At 36.8% G+C, this 25,204-nt stretch overlaps 1 protein-coding gene across 3 annotated transcripts in view; it reads left to right on the top strand.

Moving 5' to 3' along the window:
* The first annotated feature begins 452 nt into the window (after positions 1-452).
* The window catches only part of LOC122737353 (zinc finger protein 474-like), a 94,708-nt gene continuing 69,956 nt past the window's right edge, over positions 453-25,204 (top strand). For all 3 annotated transcript variants that reach the window (XM_043979841.1, XM_043979840.1, XM_043979842.1), the window contains exon 1: positions 453-570. The gene's annotated coding sequence lies outside the window, so the exon portion shown is untranslated. The remainder of the gene's footprint in view (positions 571-25,204) is intronic.

The following is a 25,204-nucleotide window of genomic DNA, read 5'->3' on the forward strand; positions in this document are numbered from 1 at the left end:
GACTTATTCAAAACTAATGCTTTGTGACCCACTAACCTATACCCTCAACTAGACTCAAGTCCTAGACAAGGAAGGATCTTTAACAATCTTTTCTAGAGAAAAGGATATTAAGTAAACAACTAAATGGAAATAACAAAGAAGAAAAATGTATTTATTAAAGGGACATGGTCTATTCCCTTCTTTTTCCCTACTAAAGAAAGAGTCTCTGGTATTTTTCCCCCTATTCCTTTTGGGTAGAATATAGTAGTTCATTTTATGGGTTAGTTTGTGAGAAAATTGCTGCCTCTACCTATTTTCATTGCTTGTTGCTGAGTTCCTTCATTTTTGTTTTAAACTTGTCCAATGTCAACTACTGCAAAACCCAGTCACATTCTTTTTGTTGACAGGTTGCCAGGTTACATCCAGAAGACAAAGAGCTTGGAATCCTGTTACCCAGGCAGTATCAAGAGCTAATATTCTAAAGTCTTAAGGGAGAGGAGACTTCAATCCTTGAACTGGGTAGTTTTCTTCCTATCTTTCACCAACTCTATCGGGGCTTGATATATGATGGCAAAGGGCTGAGACTGAAAGGTAAGAGAGACAATGTCACAAGCCACAATTGTCAGAATGTGTTATTTTTGTGTTGTCTATATCTCCTTTACTCTTAAATTTTTCTTTGAACTAAAAAGAGATTAGTTTTGTTCCTATTAAAGGCTTCTACCAGATCTTGTCATTTGATGATCATTTAATCTTCAATATATCTTTGCTATAGACAAGAAAACCAAAGTAAGATAATTAGCCATTAAGCAAAAAAATAAAATAAAATTATATTTAAAATTCCAATCACTTCATTGTTTGATGCTGGTAATATGAGCCACTATTAAATTGCACTAACACATAAAATGGAGAGTCAATTTTTATGCTGAGAGAGAAACTTTTATCATATTCTGGGGGAGGGCAGAAGACTATAAATTGAGAATGTTTTTGATAGATGTTTATAAATTATGTTATCTGTGAATGAAGAGGGACTATTGGGGCCAAATGCACTCACCAACAATTTAAAAAAATGATTTGATACAGTCTCATTTGTGAATTTCCAATGCTCTACATCATTATGTTTTTAGTATTTGCACCTGGAGCATGCATTAAAAACAAATGTGCAGATTGACACCTTCTTTATTCTTCTTTAGCTGTGATGGACTGTCAGGCAGTGCGTGCTTTCTCCACATATTGCGTGCACATATTCATTTCTCCCACTACTCTGATGCCAAAAAGTTTCTGTAGTTAGCCAGAACCAAAGAGATAAAAAGTTTAAAGTCTCCTCTCAAATAAGATAACTTTAGTAATAGAGAAATATTTTCAATATATATGATTTGAAGTTGGTTAGACCTCAAATTTCTTAGACAACATGTTTTATATGCAGTATATGTATGTGAATATACATTTTATATCTGAGCATATATGTACAGTGTTGCATAGTAAAATGTTAGTTTCTCTAAATAATAACAAATAAATAAATACTTTCTTTAAAAATTGGAGGGGCAGCTAGGTGGCGCAGTAGATAAAGCACCGGCCCTGGATTGAGGAGGACCTGAGTTCAAATCCAGCCTCAGACACTTGACACTTACTAGCTGTGTGACCCTGGGAAAGTCACTTAAACCCCATTGCCCTGCCCCCCCCAAATTGGAGCAAAATAAAATATCTTTACATTTTTATAGCCCTGGATGTAATTCATAAGTAAACGAAAAATTAGCACTTTAAAATTTTTGCTAGCCTATCATTTTAATGAAACAGCAGGTTTCAATGTTTTTCATAGTTAAAAAAAAACACAAAAGTCTTATATTCCTCTACTATTCTGCAGCTAAAATGATCATGTTATCTCATTTTAATCCACAAAAAAACCTATGAGGTAGGCAAATAGATTTGTTATAACCATTTCACAAATGAGGAAATTATGGATCCTGGAAGTTATATGACTTACTCAAGATCAAACAATTAGTAAAAAGCCAGAACTAGAATCCAGGTTCTGTGACCTCTAGCAGCTGATCTTTTCATTGTACCATACAGTACTTTTTCTATGGATTACATTTTCTAGCTTCTTTATAGAAAGTATGATTCTTCCATAATGCCAACGTGCCACCTTTCTTAGGGATTGACTGCTGATATTACCTCTTTAGAGGTTTTAAAAAACCTACACATTCATGAAAATACATACAAAAGCATTTTATCAACCACATACAAACAGAAACTCAATTAATATATTTATATATAAATTGTACACACACATATGTATGTGTGTATACATAATACACCTATTTGCATATGCCTTAAGTTGAAATTTAATGAAATACAAACCAAATGTATTTTTTTCCAGAGGGCTTTTTATCCCAAAGTACATTAAAAAGCAACATCAGAGTGAGTAGCCATACAGACTCAAATATCCTTCCTGACTGAGTACAATTCCTTTCATAAGCTTGTATTCTCCACTATTTTATCAATCTCTGAAGCTGCACAGGCTGTTATAAAAAGTCACTTCTTCATGAGGGAAGGGATAATAACAACTATGTTTGTGCTAAATGTGACCAAAATGGCCAAGTCATGGGACCCAAATAATGAAAAGAAGTTTAAGGATGGTGTGGGGAGAAGCTCCAAAACTTGTTTGATAAACAGTTTTTTTGTTTGTTTGTTTGGTTTTTTTAGTGAGGCAATTGGGGTTAAGTGACTTGCCCAGGGTCACACAGCTAGTAAGTGTTAAGTGCCTGAGGCCGGATTTGAACTCAGGTACTCCTGACTCCAGGGCCGGTGCTCTATCCACTGCACCACCTAGCTGCCCTGATAAACAGTTTTGATGAAGAGGCTTAATAGAAGACTTAGGCCATTTAATATGAAATAATTTGTCCCCCCCATTTTCATGCATGAGAGAAGGCTCTTTGGCTTATTCATGGGAGGGAAGGTCATCCAGGCAAGAATGACAGGTGAGCGGTCAAACTTCAAAGTTGGGCATCAGCCAAGATCTCCAAAATTTGAAAAGTGTTGTTCAACAAAACCAGTGTAATAGTCAATATCCATGAACCATGACAGGGAAGAATAAAAAATGACAGCAGAGATATTGCCAGAGCCTTGAGCATAATGGTCTTCAGGACCATTAGGAGGACGGGGTCCATGATTGTCCAGTGAAAGGTTACCCTTTGTACTTAGTATAGTTATCATAAGCCATCACCATTTCACCCAGATTTATTATATTTAACCAAAAAAAGTTGAGGTCATGCTCTCAGAGCACCATCTTCTCTCCTCCTCCTCTTCTCACATTACTTCTCATATCTTCTCCCACTAACTCTTCCTCCATTCCTATCATGAATGAAGAGGTAGACCTTCTCCTTCCAAGGCAAACCCCTCTGCATGTACTCTTTATCCCATCCTTGAACATATCCAGCAGATTGCACCCTTTTATTATTCCCACTCTCTAATTTACAATATTTTCCTCTCTGCTGCCTGCAAACACACCTATTTCTCTACTATCCTTAATAAAACTTTTACTTGATCACCACTAGCTACTATTCTCTATCTCTCTTATTTACTATTTTTTTTATGGGGCAATGGGGGTTAAGTGACTTGCCCAGGGTCACACAGCTAGTAAGTGTTAAGTGTCTTAGGCCGGATTTGAACTCAAGTACTTCTGAATCCAGGGCCGGTGCTTTATCTACTGTGCCACCTAGCTGCCCTCTTTTACTTACTCTTAACTAAAACTACCTGAGAAAGCCACCTAAATCTGGTAACTCCCTTACCCCCTCACTCATTTCTAAACTCTCTGCAAGGTAAGTTCTAATTTTACTCAACTGACAATGCTCTCTCTCTCTCTCTCTCTCTCTCTCTCTCTCTCTCTCCCACTAATCTCTTAATATGTTAATCTAATTATTTCCAACTAATCTCTTATGGTCTTTTCGTGAATTCTCATCCTCCTTAAACTCTCAGTAGCCTTCATCATTGTCAAGCATCTTTTTCTCTCTTTGTTTCTGACTCAGCTCTTTCCTGCTGCTTCTATCTGTTTAACTATTCCTTCTCAGTATTCTTTGCTGGGTCTTCATCCATACATTATCCACTCACCATGGATCTTCCCCCAAGATCTAAGCCCTCTTCTCCTCTACATCTATACTATCTCACTTTGTTATTTCATCAATTCTCATGTATTGGTTCAATTATCATCTCTATGTAGATGATTCCCAGATCTGTATATTCAGTCCTAATCTCCCTCCTGAGCTTTATTCCCAAATCACCAACTGCCTCTTGGATATCTTGAATTGAATGTCCAGTTGGCATTTAAAACTCAGTATGTACAAAACAGACCCCATTGTCTTTCCCTTCAAACTCTGTCTTCCAAACTTTTTAGCTACTATTGATAGTGCTACCATCTTCCTGATTAGCTAGGTCTACAGCCTTGGTATCACCCTTCACAGCTTATTCACATTCACTTCACATATCCAATTCATTGTCAAATCTTTGTCATTTCTACTTTCACAGCATCTTTCATAAATGTCCCCATCTCTCATATAGCTACATCCCTAGTTGAGGACCATACACCCCCTTGCCTGCAATAGTCTTCTAACTGTTGGTCAAGTCTCCCCTCACTATATCTAAAGTTTCTGGGTGAGTTGAAAGGAGGACTTTACTTAACAATGGGTGTGGACATAAGGGTTAGATTAAAATGAATGCTGGGACAGCTAGATGGCTCAATGGATAAAGCACCGGCCCTGGATTCAGGAAGACCCGAATTCAAATCAAGCCTCACACACTTGACACTTACTAGCTGTGTGACCCTGGGCAAGTCACTTAACCCTCATTGTCCCCACAAAAATAAATAAATAAATACATAAAAATGAATGCTAACAGTTAAGAATTTGTGGGAAAGATGCAAGTGATTCCTATTTGTTTCTTTAAATATTTCTCTAAATAGATATCATCTTTTTTTTTTTTTTTTTTTTTTTTTTTGTGTGGCAATTGGGGTTAAGTGACTTGCCCAGGGTCACACAGCTAGTAATATTAAGTGTCTGAGGCCGGATTTGAACTCAGGTACTCCTGACTCCAGGGCCGGTGCTCTATCCACTGTGCCACTTAGCTGCCCCTAGATATCATCTTTTGATAAGATTTTCCACTAATACTTAGGATAAAGTAGCTTAATATCTTTCTCAGTTCATCATGTCAAGTGAGTCTTCATTCTGTTTAACTATAAACATGTCATCACAGTTTTCCTGGCATTAAAATAATCTATCCTTTAACTGAGAATCCAAAGAAGTATTGTGCCTCTCAAGTACTAGATATAAAAACCTAACTTTACAAAGTGATAACAGTGTTACAGACAAACTGTTCTAAATTAAGAGAATAACATGAAAGCAGGAGGGGAAAATATAGTAAATAGGTAAAAATGGATTTCACTAAGAAGTACAAAAACATAACAAATTGAGAAGATATAAAAGTTCGAAGGGAAAATCACAGAAGAAGACTTCAGAATTAGAATAGCACTGACCATTCTCCCATACTTGGAATATGTTCACTTTTTTCCTTCACCACTCAGAATCCTTTGTTTCCTTTAAGGGTCAGTTCAGGAGCAACTTCTTGAGACTAAAAGAAAAAGAAAGCAGTCCTAAAGATTACAAAGTCTGAGGCAAAAACCTAAATACCTTAGGGAACAGGTGGTATTTTCATAATTACTGCCCATCAAATATTAAAAAGATTTAAAAGAGAGAAGCAGATTTAGTAAGTATTCAAATGATTAAGATGAATTTTAAGAATGGGATTTGGATTTATAATCCAAAGCTCAAAACACAGGAATGAATGGCTTCTGACTATGGATGAAATACATATAACCATGGCTGATAAGAATATATTTTCCCAGAGTCTTGTGAATCTAATGAGAAGGATATTAACTGAAAAGGACAAGGGAGAAAACAGCTTAGAAGTTAAGAAAAATAGCAGTTGAGAAACCCCGAGATTCACATAAGACAAAATTCAAGAACGGGGCAAGTGATAAAACTAATGGAGTCAAATGCACAAAGTATGAGTAACAAGGAAAGAAAACAGAAATAAAGAAACACCTACCAAATAATAAATTAGTTCCTTTCTCTGCTTCTGTGAATAAAGTAAGACAACGCCATAGGTTGTGGATAATCCAACAATGCAATGTAACAATTATCTATTACTTTTGGTCATGCTTAGATAAAGCAGGATGATCCCCTGCTTTAGTAAGATGATGCAGAACATCCTCGATGAATGTCTTCATCAAAATCTCCTTGTCTTTACCCATCTTTTTCCTTCCCTTCTGTGTCAATAAAAGTGATTCTCCTCATTTCCAAGGTTAACTCTTGTACCATTTAAGCCTCGATTCTATCCAATCCCCTGAGACTCTGCTCCATAGATCCATAGATCTGCTCCATAGATCATTCTGTCACACATCTTAAATCACTTGCTCTCCGCTGACTCTTTCCCATCCATCTACAAATATGCTCTGATCTACTTTAACCTCAAAACTTCCCTCTCTCTGACTAACAATTGTTTTATCTCAGGTCCTTCCATTTACCACCAAACTTCTACTTAGATTAGTCTAAAATAGGTGTTTCACTACACATTCAACTGAGTCAAGTACTACATTCCAGAAAATATGCTAGTTGCTTGGTATACAAATAAAAAATGTGAGACATTCCATGCCTTTGAGAATCTTTAAAAAATCTTTTTAAAAATTATTTTTAGGGGCAGCTAGATGGCGCAGTGGATAGAGCACTGACCCTGGAGTCAGGAGTACCTGAGTTCAAATCTGGCCTCAGACAGTTAACACTTACTGGCTGTGTGACCTAGGCAAGTCACTTAACCCAAATTGCCTCACAAAATTTTATATATATATATTTATTTATTTATTTTAAATTTAAATACAAAATGAGAAAAGGGGTGAAAAAGAACATTTCCATGTAAACAGCAGAACATAAAGAGAGGATTCAATATAAAACCATTAACTTTCATTTAAGGCTGTTGACTTTTTTTGGAAAAAAATCTATGTGATAAGTAACACATTGTTTTCAAAGTTACCTAGCTTTTTTGTGCTTCTAAGTTTTCTTTTGTTCTCTGCTGTGTACTTTTTTCCTCTCTCCTCCCAACCCTATTCTAGAGAAGGTTGCAATTAAACACACACACACACACACACTCACACACACACACACACACATATATATGTATATATAGAAATCATTAGCATTTTTGTATATCACCAACAAAACTCTTCAAGAAGAGATGGCAAGAGTTACACCTTTTAAAATAACTATAGATGATATAAAATATCTGAGAGTATATCTGTCAAGAGAGACTGAGGAACTACATGAGCATAATTATAAAATAATTTAATTGGCATGGCATGAATAAATAGATCAGTTAGGTAAAATTGTTACTTTTATTATATTGGCTTTGCCTACCCATGAACAATTAATATTTCTCCAATTATTTAAATCTAACCTTATCTGTATAAAGAGTATTTTATAATTTTATTCATGTAGTTCCTGCGTCTGTTTTGGCAGATATACTGTCAGATATTTTATACTGTCCATAGTTATTTTAAAAGGGGGAACTCTTGCTATCTCTTCTTTCAGGGTTTTGTTTGTGATATACAAAACTGCTGATGATTTATATGGGTTTATTTTATATCCTACTAATTTTATATCCTACTAATTTTATATCCTACTAATTTTATATCCTACTAATTTTATATCCTACTAATTTGCTGAAATCATTAACTGTTTCAACTAATTTTTTAGTTGAATCTTTAGGATTTTCAAAATATATCATCATATTGTCTACAAAAAGAGATAGCTTATTACCACATTTCCCATTCTGATTCCTTCAGTTTTTCCTTCTCTTATTGCTTTTGTTTTCATTTCTAAAACAAGACTGAATAACATTTTTGGCAGTGTCATTTCTCTGTTTACCTTTTTAATTAAATCTATTTTAGCTTTAACTTTATCTAAGATGATGATTGCTACCCCTGCTTTTTTTTTTTTAGTGAGGCAATTGGGGTTAAGTGACTTGCCCAGGGTCACACAGCTAGTAAGTGTTAAGTGAGTGAGGCCAGATTTGAACTCAGGTACTCCTGACTCCAGGGCTGGTGCTCTATCCACTGCGCCATTTAGCTGCCCCCCTGCTTTTTTTTTTTCATCAGCTGAAGCATAATAATTTTATTCCAGTTCTTTATTTTTAACTCTCTGTATATCTCTCACTTTTAATTGTGTTTCTTGTAAAACAACATATTATTGGTTTCTAATTTTTAATCCATTCTGCTAAGCCTTTCAGTTTTGTGGGTAAATTCATTCCATTCACATTTCAGTTTTGTGGGTAAATTCATTCCATTCAAAGTTATAATTACTAGTTGTGTATTTCCTTCCATTCTGTTTTCCACACTATTTATCCTTCTCACCCTGATTACCTTATTCCTCTTTATGCATCAATTTTGCTTTTTACCACTACCTTGCCCTCCTGTTCCTTAACCTATCCACCCCTCTAAGAGTTCCACCCTTATCCTCTCCCTCCAGCCTCCACCATAAAATCTACCCACCCCTCTATAAGACCCTCCCTTATCCTATCCCCTTCACCCTCTTATTTCTTTATAAATTTAGAAGACTTTTATACCCTTCTAGATGTATATGTTGTTCACTCTTTAACCCAGTACCAATGAGAGTAAGGTTCTAGTACTACCTGCCCTTCATCCCCACTTGTTTCTATATCAGTTCTTCCTTTCACACTTCATTTGTATGAGATAATTGCTCCTTTTTACTTCTCCCCAGCTAGTTTTATTTTTTATGATCAACCCATCATACTCAGCTTGGCTCAAACTATATTTTCAAATTACCTAAGAAAAGATCGTAGTTGTCTTTATAGAGTATAGCATACTGCTACAACTCACTTTTGGGGTTCTAAGTGTAACCCTGTTGTAGGGAAGGCTATACATCTCTAACTCACAACTGTGAGCCCCAGCCAGTGTGCTTCATATTTAAATAAGTCAGTCAATATGACACCATTAACTTATTATTTATTTAACCAGAAGACAAAAATATTAACCATAACATAACAGCTGAGTCATGAACTTGGGCCTACTCTCCCATTGATGTATGGCATGTCTATAAGGGAGAATATATATAAACATATAAAAATCTAGCAGGTGTGTACATGAATAGAAAAAAAAATGTACTTAGGGTAACTGCTAACTCTGTACTGTGGGCTTTAATATTCTTGAACTCCTTAGGGGATAGTCTGTACTATGTATCACCTGTTGGGTGGGACTGATTCTTTTCTAGGCTTCTTTAGTCTCTTGCTGGGCAAAAGAATTCTTTGGCTAGATGCAAATATTGGGACACAGAAGTATTCCTCTTTTACTCTTTGAGGGTAAGCAGAGATCCAAAATCATAACTGCTCCCTTGCTTGGGGGAAACAGAAACACTTCTCCTAAATCTGGAATTTGAAGAGTTAGTTAGGTCAGCTCATTGGAATCTGAGGGGTTTCCCCATTAAGATGTAGGTGGCAATAAAGATAGTAAACAAACCTTTGAGGAGTTCTACCTTTCAAGCTGTAGGTGGCAGTAAAGGGTAAAGAAGGCCAACCTTTCCTTTCTCCAACCAGCTCCTCACACATCAGAGAATTCTCCTTTCCTCCAATCAGCTCTTTCAAATAGCAGAGCTTTTGTCCAATCAGATTAGATCCCCAAAGCATCCAGAAACCCTATCTTTTAATCTTATAACAACAATAATAGCTAGCATTTATATTCCATTTTAAGGTCTGCAAAGTGCTTCACAAATGTCTCATTTTTTCCTCACAACAATCCTTAGGTAGTATTATTATAAAAAATTTTACAGATGAGGCAACAAAGGCTAAGGGTGGTTAAATGACTTGCCCAGGGTCACATGGCTATTAAATGTCTAAGATCAGCTCCCATCAGGAGATTCAAAGCTTTTCTTCCTCAACTCAACAGATCTCAGCTGGGCATGGGTTAAACCAGCTTCTTCTCAAGAAGAATTCCCTGGTATGAAATGAGTCATGTCTTTCTTAGGGTGAGGAAAATTCCCATTTCTGTCAGAAGCCAAATAAATAGCTATATATAATTTTCACAGTGATTACAGAGGTCCTAGTGTTTCCCCTAGTTAGCAACTTTAAAGTTCTTTATATTTATATGTAAATTAGCTGCTCAGAAACAAGACACCTTGGCCATCTGTGCTGAAAAGTATTTTTCCTCTCCTCTCAATACATGTATCCAAGTTGCTGCTTTCTTTTGGGTCTTCAGAACTTTGTGTCTCTACCCATTGTAACAAAAGGCTGCTTTTCTGATTGTTTCTTACACAAATGTCCTTTTTTCTTACCCTTTCAATAAATAAAAATGTCCAAATTAGGAAGGAGAACCTTTCATACAAAGAAGGAAAAGGAAGCCCAGAAGGGTATAATGAATTGTCCATCGTTTATGCAGGTAGGGTGATATGTTAGACCTGGGGTTCGAACCTCTCTTCTCTAACTTCAAATCCAATCTCCTTTCCATGTTGTTTTGTGTAAATCAAAACTATGTAAAAAGCTATATAGATATCATGCTTTTTTGTTATGCTTATGTTTGTTGAATTGAACTGAGGAATGGGAATAGTCTAGCTATAGACCCTACCTCTCTTTGGAATCTATTCTTTTTTATGATTATCAATTCAGGGATGTACTGTTATGAGCTTAAACTGGTTTGATCCAATTATTACATTTTCACTGTGAGAATTTATACCTCAAAATTCAGCAAATGCTACAAATCAGATAGTGACTTATTTTGTTGATGTTCTAGACTTAACACAGCAATAAATACAATGTTAATAATGCAGATGAAACTTAAAAGGAAATAAGATTCCAAATATTTTGGAGAATGATTTGGAATTATGCTCAAAGGGCTATAAAACTATGCATACCCTTTAATCCAAAATACCACTACTAGGTCTCTATCTCAAGGAAATCATAAAACAAGGGAAAAGGACACATGTGCAAAAATATTTATAGCAGCTCTTTTTGTGGTGGCAAAGAATTGGAAATTGAGGGAATGTCTTTCAATTGGAGAATGGTTAAATATGTTATAGTATATGAATCTAATGGATACTAGTGTGTTATAAGAAATGATAAGCAGTCAGATTTCAGAAAAATTGGAAAGACCTTACATGAATCAATGCTGAGTGAAGTGAGCAGAACCAAGAGAACATTATACAAAGTAACTGCAACATTGTATGATGATCAACTATGATATGCTTAGCTCTTCTCAGCAATACACTGATCCAAGACAATTCCAAGAGACTCATGATGGAAAATGTAATCCACATCCAGAGAAAGAATTATAGAGTCTGAATACAGGTAGAAGCATACTATCTTCACTTTTTTTTTCTCATGGTTTTTCCTTTTTGTTATGATTCTTCTTTCACAACATGACTAATGTGGAAATTTATTTAATATGATTATACAAGTATAACCTACATCAGAATGCTTGCTGTATTAGGGAGAGTGGAGGGAGGGAGAAAAATTTGACACTTAAAATCTTATAAAAATTAATGTTGAAAACTATCTTTACTTATAATTGGAAAAAATACTATTGTTTTCTTTTTTCTTAAGTTTTTTCTTAATTTTTCTTAATTTTCTTTATTTTTTTCTAACTGCCTGCTTTATATATGTTTGTAGAATATATGCATATATTAAAACATGTATGTGTTATATGTGCATTTTATATATATACATATATTAACAAATGTGTGTGGATATATATGTATGTATACATATACATGTATAGGTATACAGCTATCTAGATATCACATCATCACCTAGAGATCCCAAACTGTCTAAAACTGATTTTATCATCATTGACTCAAAAGTTGCTTATCCTTCTAAATTCTAAATTCTAAATTCTTATTGATGTTAATTGAATCACCATTCTCCCAGTCATCAAAGCTTGAAACTTTGAATTTATGCTTGATTCCATATTTCATTATCCCCAATCAATTTGCAAGTCTGGTCAATTTATCTCAAGATCTGTCCTATCCTTTCAATTCCCACTGCATCCACATTAAGTCCTTAAGTACCCTTATCTGAACTATAGAACCAGCCTTCTTATCTGGTTTCTGTTTCTAGTCACCCAGAACTCTGATCTATTCTAAGCATATAATAATTGTTTAATTAATCTAGAGCAGTGGTGTCAGAGTTAAATAGAAATGCAGCTACTAAATCTGCTATCTAAATATTGACTTAGAAAACCATATACAAATATTATCTATGTTCTATTATATTTTTTATTTATTTCGTTAACTATTTCTCAATTATATTTTAATTTGATTCAGGCATGCTCCCCTTCCCTCCCCCTCCCCCCCCGAAAAAAAAAAAAAAGGTTGTGGCATCAATGCTCATATGGGGTGTTTGACTCCTCTCATGCAAAGTATGCAAGGTACATTGTAAAACCTTAGAGCATGATCTAAATAAATGTCATCTATTATTGGGTTATTATTTTAATATAAAACTCTAATCTTGTCACTCCAAAACAATCTTCATGGTTTCTAAAATATGATACCAAATAAATTGTCAGACTCCTTAGCTTGGAAATCTTACTCCAATCTAGTTTTCTATCCTTATCAAGCTATGCTCGTATAGACACATTATGTACCCAGAAAACAGGATCATTCACCATTCTCCTCTTTGATGCTATTTCTTTTGTTTTTTGTTTTTTGTTTTTTTTTTTTTTTAGTGAAGCAATTGGAGTTAAGTGACTTGCCCAGGGTCACACAGCTAGTAAGTGTTAAGTGTCTGAGGCTGGATTTGAACTAAGGTACTCCTGACTCCAGGGCTGGTGCTCTATCCACTGCGCCACCTAGCTGCCCAGATGCTATTTCTTTATGGTTGTATGCTTTTCATTATGTCATCCCATATGCCTGGAATGTGTTCTCTCCCCACCCATAGTAGGTTTCCGCCAGTCGAGGATGACCATGGATCAGCACCTTGAAGAGCCACAGGCCACAGTGTGACTGTGCAGTCCTATAAGGGAGCCGCAGCTCCTGCCGCAACGAGAACATCGGAAAACTGCTCTCTCTGTTGCCCATTGGTTCCTGCATCTCATTCGTTTTTCTTCCTCCAGAGCTTGGAGGCCCATCTCAGCTGCAAGCTGCTCCTGAGTACTGAACTCCAAGGGGTGCGGTCCTTGGCCATCTCCTCCCAGCTGCTGATGTCTATTCTCAGAGCCCTCAAGTCTCACTTGCATACATCTGTGTAGCGAAACTGGGGACATCCAGCAGGTCTTTGGCCTGAGGCTAACTCGCCATAGAGTAGGTCTTTAGGAAGGCACCGGTCTTGCATGCAGTGCACATGACAGAGCCAGTGCAGCCGTCTTTGTTTCAGTAGCGTGTAGATGCTTGGAAGTTGTGCATGTTGGAGCACTTCTGTGTTGGTGATCCTATCTGACCAAGATATGCCAAGGATGCGCCGAAGGCAGTGCATAAGGAAGCTGTTAAACTTCTTCTCTTGTCTAGTGTATGTAGTCCATGTTTCGCTGCCATACAGTAAGGTACTCAGGATGAATGCTCTATAGATGGCAAATTTGGTTCATCTTGTCAGTTTACTGTTTGCCCAGACATGCTTGGCAAGTTTAGACATGCTTAAAGTAGCTTTCCCAATTGTAATGGTGGGAAATGGGGTACGGGTTGGTGGGAGTTGGGGTTCTTAGGAATTCCTCTTTAAAGAATTACACCCTCTTGCACACAAAACGTAGTTAGAATAAGGTGATAGTTTATTTAGGAGCAAGGGAAGGGAAGGGTGGGGGGAGGGAAACCATGAAAGAAATCCTTGGACTTTCATGGGGAGATTTGGCATAAAGCACATGGCTCAGAGGTACCAAATCTCCTCGAACAGGAGACTGGAAGGTACTTTTATAGAGGACTGATGGGGGTGGACCATCTGCCTGTGAAAAGTTCCTTTAGTGAGAGAGGATCACCCCCCACTGGTGGTAGCTGGGGGAATTGGGTGAGGAGTGGAGGACCATCCCCCACTGGTAGTGACTAAAGGAATGGGGTGAGGGGTGGCTACAGATCCCTCTTCAGAAGACAAAGGCCGCAGCCACACCCAAATTTATCTCCCCAGGGTAAGGGACACCAGAATGAAGGGTAGGAATCCGAAGCTAGCTCAGTTGGATTTGGTTCAGTTTATCTCTCTAGGCATTATCTGTCCTCTGGTTTAGTTTCTCAAGGAGAAGGTTCCTTGATGTGCCCCAGAGAACTTCTGGGGTGCTCTGCACCCCATGACACAATCCTCTGATTGCTCTCAGAATCAAGTGACAAATTGTCACTGACAATAGAGCCAAGATATGAGAATTGGCTTACCATATCCAACTGCTAGCTACCCCACCCATACCTGTTGAAAATTCTGGCCATTTTTCAAGACTAAGATAGCATGTTGCCATGGAAAAAAATCATAAGGCTAGGACCCAGAAGCTCTGAGTTCTAATCTTGTCTTCTTCTAGTAGCTACCTGTGTGATCTTTGGCAAGTCATTCAACCAATATGTTTCTTAGGTTCCCATATCTCCATGGGAATTCCTTCCAAGTACAATAGATGCTGGGGATGGAATGGAAACAGGAATGGCCTGAAAGGTGGGGCCCGCTTCCAGGGCTTTTAGGCTTACCTTCCAGGCTGTTGTAGTTGGTGATTAGATTTTGTTGGTTAGTGTTGAAAAAAGTGAAGCCCTTCTCCACAATGATTTTGTCTATCAGTTATGTCTGAGGAAGCAGGCTGGAAGCATGGCTGGTGGTATTTGTGTGGGAAGTAAGAAGGGAGGGATTTCTATTTCTAAAGACTCCTGAGCTCAGAGTCCTTGACTATCCCCACTGGATTCTGAGAAGTAGTAATCGAGATAGTGGTATTGCTTTGACTTGCCTGGAACATACTGCCTCCTGTCTCTTTCTCAGTGTGCCAGCTTGCCTGATTTGTCTACTCTGTAGGTAGCAGTTAACTGCTCCCCCAATGATACCTGGAGGACCTGGGCTGGAGAATGGCGGGCCCACCTTCTACAGAAAGCTTTCCCCACCCCCACCCCTTTATTCTAGTGCTTTCCCTTTTTAATTGTTTTCTATTTATCTTGTATATAGTTTTGTATATAATGGTTTACATGCTGTTTCCCCTTTAGATTGTAAGATCCTTGAGGGCAGGAACTGCCTTTTGCCTCTTTTTTTTTTTATCCCTAGTGCTAAGCACAGTTCTTGGAACATAGTAAGTGTTTAATAAGTTTTGGTTGATTGATTGCTATTCTCAAAAGTCTTGGGTTCAGGTCTGAGGTAGTGGTTAAGGCTTTGAATGTCAGTAGCCCAATGACAAGAAATAGCACCAGCGAAAACACTATTTTCTTTGTTTGGCAAGACTATTCATTCAGTAATACAATGGAAACATAGGCATCTCTTTTGAGAACATTCTCAACTATGGTTCATTTAGCTTTAAGTAGTACACACTAAAAAGTTAATATTTATCTTAAATAAGTTCATGACTTGTCTTCTCAAAAAATATGTGTAACATCACAACTGGAGAAATAAATATTAGGATGATTTAAGCGTTCAGTCCTTAGTGGGCAATCATACATGTGAACAGCATGAAATTTCACTCAGCCCAAACTAAAAACACATTTCACCTTGGCAATAAGTTGTTTTCTTTATAAAGTGCAGTTTCTAGAGGAATTTAATTATTAAAACTATCAGGTATAATTTCAAGGTAATAGAGATATTCCAGATAAAAGTTTCCTACAGAGGTTCCTGGGATGTTTTATCATACTGACAAGTGGAAAATGGATCCCAGTTTATTTAAAAGTTCTTGGAGTAATCCCAACCCATGTTTTCTTACATAAGATTAATTTAGTAGGGACTCACTAATGATGAAATAATATTTAATGAAATTGGCTCATTGCATGATTAGTTTTTCATTTAAACTGGCACCTTTAATTTATTATGACATTTGAGGTTCATAAATCTTTTGATTTATCTACCCAGGCAAAAACCTTGACTGTTTTATGGGTACAGAATGGATTGATCTTAGATATATGTGTTTTAAAAGCATATTGATTCCACAATGTCTGGAGAGATTTCTTCCTGTCCTATATAGTTTTTCCATACAATCATAGAACTTAATAAAGTCCTGGTATTTGAAGAATTATAAGACTGGGAACGAGATGGTGTAAACAAATAAATGAAAACCAGTACCCAATACTTAAAAGGAAGTTAAAAGAAGAAAATTGGAAGGAAGAACAGTGACTGAAGGAAAGTAACAAATTGTGAAATCACGAAAGCACAGAGAGAGCAAATATGAACTTTATTCCTTATATCTCATCTGCGGTTTCCTACACTGGAATGCTATGAATCTTGATCCCATAGCTAAGTGATTTTTTTCAAAGGAGAGACTGAGAGTCAGAGAAAATAGTAGTAATAGCTAGCATTTATATAGTACCTTAAGGTTTGCAAAATGCTTTGCATATATTTTCTCGTTTAATGCTCATATCCTTGTGAGGTAGGTTATTATTATTATTGTTATTGTTATTATTAATTATTATTCCCACTTTATAGGTAAGAAAACTGGGATTGAAAAAGGTTAGATGATTTGTCCATGGTTATCTAGCTACTAAGTGTCTGAGGCAAGATTAAAACTCCTATTACCCTAACCTCCAGGTCTAGTACCCTGTCTATTATACTACCTACTTGCCTCTTATGCTGATGTGATTTGAAATAATAACTATCTAAGGGATAGATTTGCTATCTTTGCTGGTAGGACTGTTAGGCCTCTACATAAATTGAGAAATCAGAAGAGAGAAAACTAGGAATGTATTTGCTGAAATATCCCATACCTCAGCTTTTGTGGAAGTCCATGGGGAAAGCAGTTTAGGAGCCCTTTATTTAAAAAACAAACAAACAACAACAAAAAAAAACAAGGGGCAGCTAGGTGGCACAGTGGATAGAGCACCCGCCCTGGATTCAGGAGGACCTGAGTTCAAATCCGGCCTCAGACACGAACACTTACTAACTGTGTGACCCTGGGCAAGTCACTTAACCCCAATTGCCTCACCAAAAAAAACCCCAAACAAACAAAAAAACTAGGATAGTAAGAGAAGCTGCTAGATAGATCTTTGGACAGAGCCTGATTGTACAGCATCAGAGTTTTATTCCAGGCATAAGAGATTGGGGTGCAGGTCATTAGAGGTAAACTGTGGAAATGGTAAAACCTTAAAAGTAGTAGAGACTATGCAAAAAAAAAGGAAAAGAAAGAAAAGAAAAAGAAAAGGGCAGCTGAGTGGCACAGTGGATAAAGCACCAGTCCTGGATTCAGGAGGACCTGAGTTCAAATCCAACCTCAGACACTTGATATTTACTAGCTGCATGACCCTGGGCAAGTCACTTAACCCTCATTGCCCCACCCAAAAAACCCCCAACCCCTCCCCCCCAAGCCCCCCCCAAACAAACAAACAAACAAAAAAGTCTATGCCAGGGGAACATAAATTATGGCAGGTATTTCCAAGTTAGAAAGGCTTAGAGCATGAGTACAGGAGTGAATTGTGTGTATGTTGTATTAGAATCAGTCTAGCTGTAATCAGATAGGTTGATTACATGGCTAATTGCAGGGTGAAAAATATTTTAGGGCTGGCAAAGCTTGAAGACAATCTACCAAAGTATAGAGAGATTGTGATCTATTAGTGGAAAGGATAGCCAAAGACAAAATTATAAATATTTGAAGTCTTTTAAATGTCTATTGACTGTTAATCTTACCTATAGGGGTTAGATGTTCTCTAAGATCCATTTTAGTCCTAAGACTCTATGATGTATAGAGCAACAACCAAATATACTTATATATTATTAATGAATTTCTGCTTAATCCAAATAATTTAATCTGTTAAATTCAACTTCAGAGAATGACATGTTTAGGTTTATAGAAATGCCAGGGTTGTGTCTTGCCAAATTGTGAAGTAGGCAAAGTCTGTTTTCTGTGGCAGTTTGCTATTTACCCTCTTGATATCCATTTCATTCTTCTGTTTCCCTCCATTCAGCACTAAATTCTCCAACTCCAGATCCTGTGAATCTCTGCTAAATTATTAAATGATGATTTAAGCAATAATAATAATAGCCAGCATTTTTGTATTGCTTTAGGGCAGCTAGGTGGTACAGTAGATGGAGTGCTGTGCTTGGAGTCAGGAAGACATCTATCTTCCTGAGCTCAAATCTGGTCTCAGATACTTACTAGCTATGTGACTCTGGGCAAGTCACTTAATCCTGTTTGCCTCAGTTTCCTCATCTGTAAAATAATCTAGAGAAGGAAATGGTGATCCACTCCAGTATTTTGCCAAGAAAATCCCAAAATGGGTCACTTACGCATTCATGTTGTCATTATTTTGTTTTCATTTGGTTTCCTTTTATACTTTTTTGCAAATATTTCATCTATTCATTGTAATTTTTGCATTACAATCTGCAAATAATACTTTATTATTTCTATTTTAAAGTTTTTTCATGATTTATTTTATGTCTTACATTATTTTTTCAATATTTAGAATTTTATTTTCCCAAATTACACATAAAATATAAATTTTGACATCAATTTTTAAAAATTTGTGTTCCAAATTCTCTTCCAACATGATTTTTTAAATAATGGTACCACACTGCAGGGATTCTTAAACTTTTTCCACTTGTGATCCCTTTTTGTCTTGGAAATTTTTTATGTGACCCCAGATACATACATACACACACACACACACACACACACACACACATATATATATGTGTTTATATATATATATATATATATATATATATATATATATATATATATATATATATATGGCATACATAATATTTTACTGTTTCCAAATTTTTCAGGATCCCAATATTCATTTACACAACCCCATATGGGGTCATAACCCTCAGTTAAGGAAACTTTGCCATAGTGTATTGAGAAATATGCATTTTCTTTCATTTTCCCATTCAAAAGTCTCCAATCAGTTAAATCTGTTTTCAGACATTCTCTTTAGCTCAATATGTTTTTCTTCATCTTTCTCTTGGATCTTTCCAGCTCTGACAAGGGAATGTAAACATCATCTAATTTTAATGTCTTTTTATAACTAACCCAGTTTTTCTTTTAAGTATAATGATATTATCTATGTAATTTTGTGGGTATACACTTAATATTAACTTCTCCTTGCATCTGATGTCTTTATTTGTGGCATAAGGGTGGAATTTCACTTTTATACATTACTACAATTTTTAAAAGCTTTTTCTTGTTCAATGGCCATCTACTTTGTTTCCTTTTTTTTGTTTGTTTGTTTGTTTGTCTTGTTATTTTGTGGTAGGTTCTTTTACTTTTTCTCATCATTGGTTTTTTTTTTCCATTTCAGTGTGTTTTTCTATTTGATTGGATGTGATAGAAGGGGCAGGATTCCCAAGTGCTGTTATAATATTTGTTTCAAAAATGTGAATCCAGCATGATTGATATAGTAGGGAACAATTTGATCATATTTCAAATTTCAGATTTATTTCTGTTCAATTTCTTTCTTAAAAAATTATAAGAGCAGTCAAAAACCTGCTCCATTTCATAATAACTCAAAAACTGCAACCTTTTAGACACCTACTTCCACAAGCAATCTTCAGATCTTTGTCAAGAGAAAATGTTGTATTTATTGTTTATCTTCTGGTGCAGTAGGATCTGTAAGAGCAGAGAAGGGCTGGTATACCCAATCCCTTCCTCCATTATATCTAGTCTTAAAGCCCAAAGTTATAGCAGGCATCTAAAGCATCTTGCTTTAGAAGCCAGGGACAAATGCTGGGCAACACTGTAGGACACTATTTATTGTAGTATTTTTGTATTTCTTAACCATTTAACATACATAAACTGTGTTGCTGATTTTACTAGGTTCCTATGCGTCACTGACAAAGTTTTTGAGTGTTGTGCCCCAATCCCACTTTTTCCTTATTAAGCTCTGTGGGTTTTGCTGTGCAGTTTTGCATGGCAGGTGCTTTTTTTGAGAATTAATATATCTCATTATAGCAGAAATGCTTGAATTCTTTTAGACAGCAAATAGAGTTCAGCAAGAAAACATTATATGAAATAAATTGGCTAAAATAGGGTTAGTAGAAAAGATGTGCTATTGAAGATATTTTTTTTTAATGATAAGGGAAGTTGTGATTTATTTTCTACTCACAGAACTGCCCCTAAATTGAATGCTTTCAGTGGGAGGTCACAGTCTTCAAATCCTATGAATGTTTTAAAATAAAAATATTGAACAGCTTTTTTGTTTACCAAAAGTGAAAATGAAAACAGCCTCAAGTTCACAGATGTTCTTTTTTTTTGATAACTAGGGGCACACCAAGAATTTTCAATAAACATTCAACAACCACAAAATTTTGGCTAGAAATAGGGTTAAGAGATTACAAACAAAGAGCTGTCACCATGGCTCACATTTTGTCTGGGGGACGCTGAGGACCAGCATGTTCTTTCTAGTCGGCAGGAGACCAATACTATTCATTAATGACTCTACAAGATAAACACATATTAATTTTGCATCACGGGATTTTATGAAAAAATGAGAAGACCGTAGGATGGAGGCTTCAGAACTGTCAGCTAATTCCAATTTTTAGCCAATAAAAAAATGTCCTTTTTCACAGGATTCCAAAGTATCAGATGGAGTGACAATAGCTTTTTGAGGAGTTACTTAGTTAGGAGGACCAGAAGGATATAAAAAACTCTTTGTTCAGGAAAAACGTTTTGGACTAATGGGAAACGTATGTTTCCAATGTGCCACCAAGGAAGTCATGATGAACATGCTAAACAGATTAGCATCAATCAAAGGAAGGTCTAAAACACAACTATTAGCACCACATCTATGGGGTTCTGCCGTATTTGACCCCCCTCTTATCATCATGCTGGTGAAACAGTGTAGGGTAGAAAGCATTTTAATAAAGAGTGTGGATATCATTCTAATAAATTGTAATGAAGATCAATTAAAATGTGTGCCAGGCTCCAGGTGGCTCTGACCTAGGGTTGGGAGCAGGAATGTAAAAAGCTCTAAAAGACTTTAGGGCCAGCACACCATGGAGTTGGCAGTAGTTCAAAATGCACTCCCAGTGTACAGAGGCTCCTTCTCTTCTGTGCCAGTCCAGCCTTGCCAACAGAACCCTTTTGAGCCATGTGTGTTAACCACTGTGTTCTGTTTGCTATAACCTGTCCTCCCCTCACCTCCAACTTTAGATTTCTGGCTGCCAGTCTGTACTTTGGAAATTAGTACTCTTATATGCCGCTATTGTGGTATGTTAAGGAGTAACAACTAGCATTCTAGACAGTGAAAGAGGTTAGAGTATGTGTATCATGTAACTGAACCTAGTTTTTTGTGTTTTTTTTTTAAAGCCTCATTCATTTGAATTTTTTCCAGTTCAAGAAAAACACATTGGTGGGATTGCTTTTTTAAAATATCTTTTATCATAATAAATGAATTCTAGGAACTCAATTCATATTTGATATTTTATCCAAGGTTGAAAGAGGGTTGCTGAACCATTCCTATATATATTTTATTTCTTACTGATTTATAGGCATTGTCCAACAAAACATTCAACTTGGCAGGAAGAAAAGCCAACCAAGTAGTGTAATTCCCAAAAGGAAAGATAATTCTGTTATGAAGTATTTCCAGCCACAATCTTGGAAATCTAACAATAGGCTATATTGTTAATAGCTTGCTTAAGGGTTCTTTATTGACTGATTCATTCTTTCAACTAATAGCTTGAGTCACCCAACATTCTACATGTGGAGAATCAGTGACTGCTTAATGCAAAATCAAGGTCCATTCAGCCTAAGGGAAAGATAGCACTTGGTAGATAAATTAACTAATTTATAATGGGAATACCTTCAAAGGGTTTTCTGAGCTTTTTCCACCCCCCCCACCCCCCTTCCCCAATCATCCTACCAGCTTCATCATAAAACACTGGCTACTGGAATGCCTGTCTATTTCTAATGAATGTCCCATCTCCTATATCGTCTAATGTAAGGGTGCTTAACCTGGGATCTTCTGTTAAATATACAAACACACACAGAGTTATATAGATATATACACATATATACATATATATACACATGCACTTATATATGTGTATGTATATGCACATATATATGTTGATATAGTGGGGCCTTGTATGTATGTGTGTATATATATGTGTGTATATCTATATCTATATATACATGTACATATATGTTCAAGTATGGATATAGATGTAGATTTGGATGTAGCAGGGCTTTAGAGCATGCCAAAATCACCTAACATGGAGGGACCCTTACCACATGGGTGGTTATAGTCTCCTTTGATTGGTTGCATCACCAGAACAAGCTATTAAAAAAAAAAAAAACAACCTACCAGATTTGAACAATCTCTGTCTTCCCATACACTCCTGCTATGTGCAGAGTATGAAAAATCACATTTTGCTTATAGCATATGTCATAAACTGAACCAGGGAGAGAGGAAGAACTTCCTTTCTCTGTTCTCCCATTTATTGATTGGCTCTGAGAAACAGGTCTAGACTTTCTATTTCTGTTCTGTATTGTTTTCTTCAGTTTCAGGCATTGGTGGCAATTTCCACTGCACTGGGGAGTTTGACTTGTGGTGAACTTGGAGCCCAGATTCCAGGAGAGATGTTTCACCTACTAAGCCTGACAGGGAAGGAGAAATAGCACAGAAAATAAACAGAACCCTAGGTCCATTTCTCAGAACCAAGCAATAAAAAGGATAGTTGGGGAAGGAAGGTCTTTCCCTCTCACCATTTTCAGCCTGTTCCAAAGGTGGTACTCCTACTCATGTGGTAGGTGAATATAGAGAAACCAGATGCCTCCATGTTCTGGAATCTGAGCATGCTCTGAAGTCACACAGCTCTATTATACTGGTAACTTTTTTTTTCCAACATAATTGCTTTCAAGTAAGGTCTCAGAACTTATGACACAATTGCTCCAAAAAACCTCCAAATAATGCTATAGGACAATTTCTGGAGCAGCAAAACCCACAAAAGAACAGACTGAGATAATTTTCCAGCCAAAGATGGCTTAGAAGGTCAACAGGAGGGGGCTGTTGTGTCAGGGCAAGAGTAGAGCCCAACCCCACAGTCACTCTGACACAGATCCAGTCCCAAGCAGGCTGAGCCAGGGAAAGAGACTCCCAGAGCCTCTGAATCAGCTGCAGCACCAGTGTCATCTGGAACTAAGCTCATGGTTTATTGAAAGGGCTGAGCAGTTGACAGGGGGAGATTATAGGCATCTCTGCTGGTACTGAGGCAGAACTTGAGTTTTTTACCCCTGCTGGGAACAAGGAAGTAGGCTTGAGTAACTGTGGCCCAGGTTGGGGAGGGGAGCAGGCTCATTGGAGCTAACAACCACAGCACACAAAATTATGCTGTCTGGTTAATTACAAGTTGGCCTGGGGTTATCTATGGACAAGGGAACAGGTCAGGCAAGTGAAGAAAGCTTTGGATAGTGTAGCTTGGAAGTAGGGCCCCACTGTAAGAGGGAGCTAAAAGTCAAGTAAAAGACAAGCAAGATGAGCAAGCAGAGAAAGTTGGGAATCATAGAAAGTTTCTTTAGCAACAAGGAAGATCGAGGTGTACCCTAAACATAATTGGTTTCTTTCGAAAAGCTATGAATTTTATTTTGTGTTTTTAAAAATGTTATTATGAAATAAATCCATAGGCTTCATCAGACTACCAAAGGGACACAAAAAATGGTTAAGAACCCTAATGGCTGCTTTAGTAGCTCATGAAGATTCATGAGTCTATTTTATTTTATTTTTCCTTTGTTTCTCCACACTCTAGAACCAGGCTAACTGATATATCTTGGCCTCTTTCTACTTGCTTCATTAGACCAGCATTGCTGACAAAAGGTTAATGAGAAAGTTCCCCATCAACCAGTAACCAATCTACTTTTGGCAGAGGGGAGGGCCTAAAAGGGAAATGAGAAAGGGTGTGGGTTAAAAGAACATTTCTATTGTTGTTGGTCATTATTCAGTCATGTCTGACTCTTTGTGACCCCATATATTACCAGAGTATGCCAGACCCTTTTATTCTCCACTGTCCCCTGAAGTCTGTCCAAGTTCATGTTCATTGTTTCCATGACACTATCTGGCCATCTCATCCTCTGCCATCCCCTTCTCCTTTTGCTTTCAATCTTTCCCAGCATCAGGGTCTTTTCCAATGAGTTCCATTTTCCCAAAATGTTGCCAAAGTATTTGAGCTTTCAGCTTCAGTATTTAACATTCCAGTGAATGGCCTGAATTAATTTCTTTAAGTATTGACTGATTTGATCTCTTTGCTATCCAAGAGACTCTCAAAAATCTTCTCCAGCACCTCAGTTTGAAAGTATCAATTCTGTGGCACTCAGCTTTCCTTATAGTCCAACTCTCATGGCCATACATTGCTTCTGGAAAAAAACATACGTGGACCTTTGTTGGCAAGGTAAAGTTTCTGCTTTTTGGAATGCTGTCCAGATTTGCCATAGCCTTCCTTCCAAGAAGCAAGCTGCAGTCATCATCTGTAGTGATCTTTGAGCACAAGAATATAAAATCTGATATTGCTTCCATTTTTCCTTTTTCTATTTGTCAGGAAGTGATGAAACTGGTTGCCAAGATCTTAGTTACTCTAAATTCACTTTAAATAGGTATTTGTATATAGGCCCTGAACTCTGACAACAGAATAAATGACTCTTTTAAGTGCTTCTATCTTGTTTCGATATCCTTTTACTCTAATCTACCCAATGATAGGTAGCAATAACCCCTTCCCAAACCTGGTTTACTTCTATTACATGGTGGTCAAATTTGTTCATTTTAGCAGGAAAACTAATTACTTCCTCCTAGATGGCTGTCACCCTCTTATAGACTGGCCCACTCATTCCTAACTCTTCTCTTCCCCTGGGTATGACTTTGCCTTAGTCAGCACCTTTACTCTACCTCTCAGAAGAGATGTTTGTTTGGATATGACCAGGAAATAGAACAATAGGAGAAGGAGTTACACAAGATAAGCTTTTTCAATGTCACTTAGAGAGAAAGCTTTGCTCAATTAAGCTTCCTTTCTGTATAATGCCACTCATTTAGTATTTAGGACTGGATTCATGTGAACTTCTCTACTTTGGGGGAGCTTAATAATATGCTTTCTTTTTTTTCTTTTTCTTTCTTTTCTT

This window comes from Dromiciops gliroides, chromosome 1 (assembly GCF_019393635.1).
Source record: "Dromiciops gliroides isolate mDroGli1 chromosome 1, mDroGli1.pri, whole genome shotgun sequence".
Taxonomy (NCBI): Eukaryota; Metazoa; Chordata; class Mammalia; order Microbiotheria; family Microbiotheriidae; genus Dromiciops; species Dromiciops gliroides.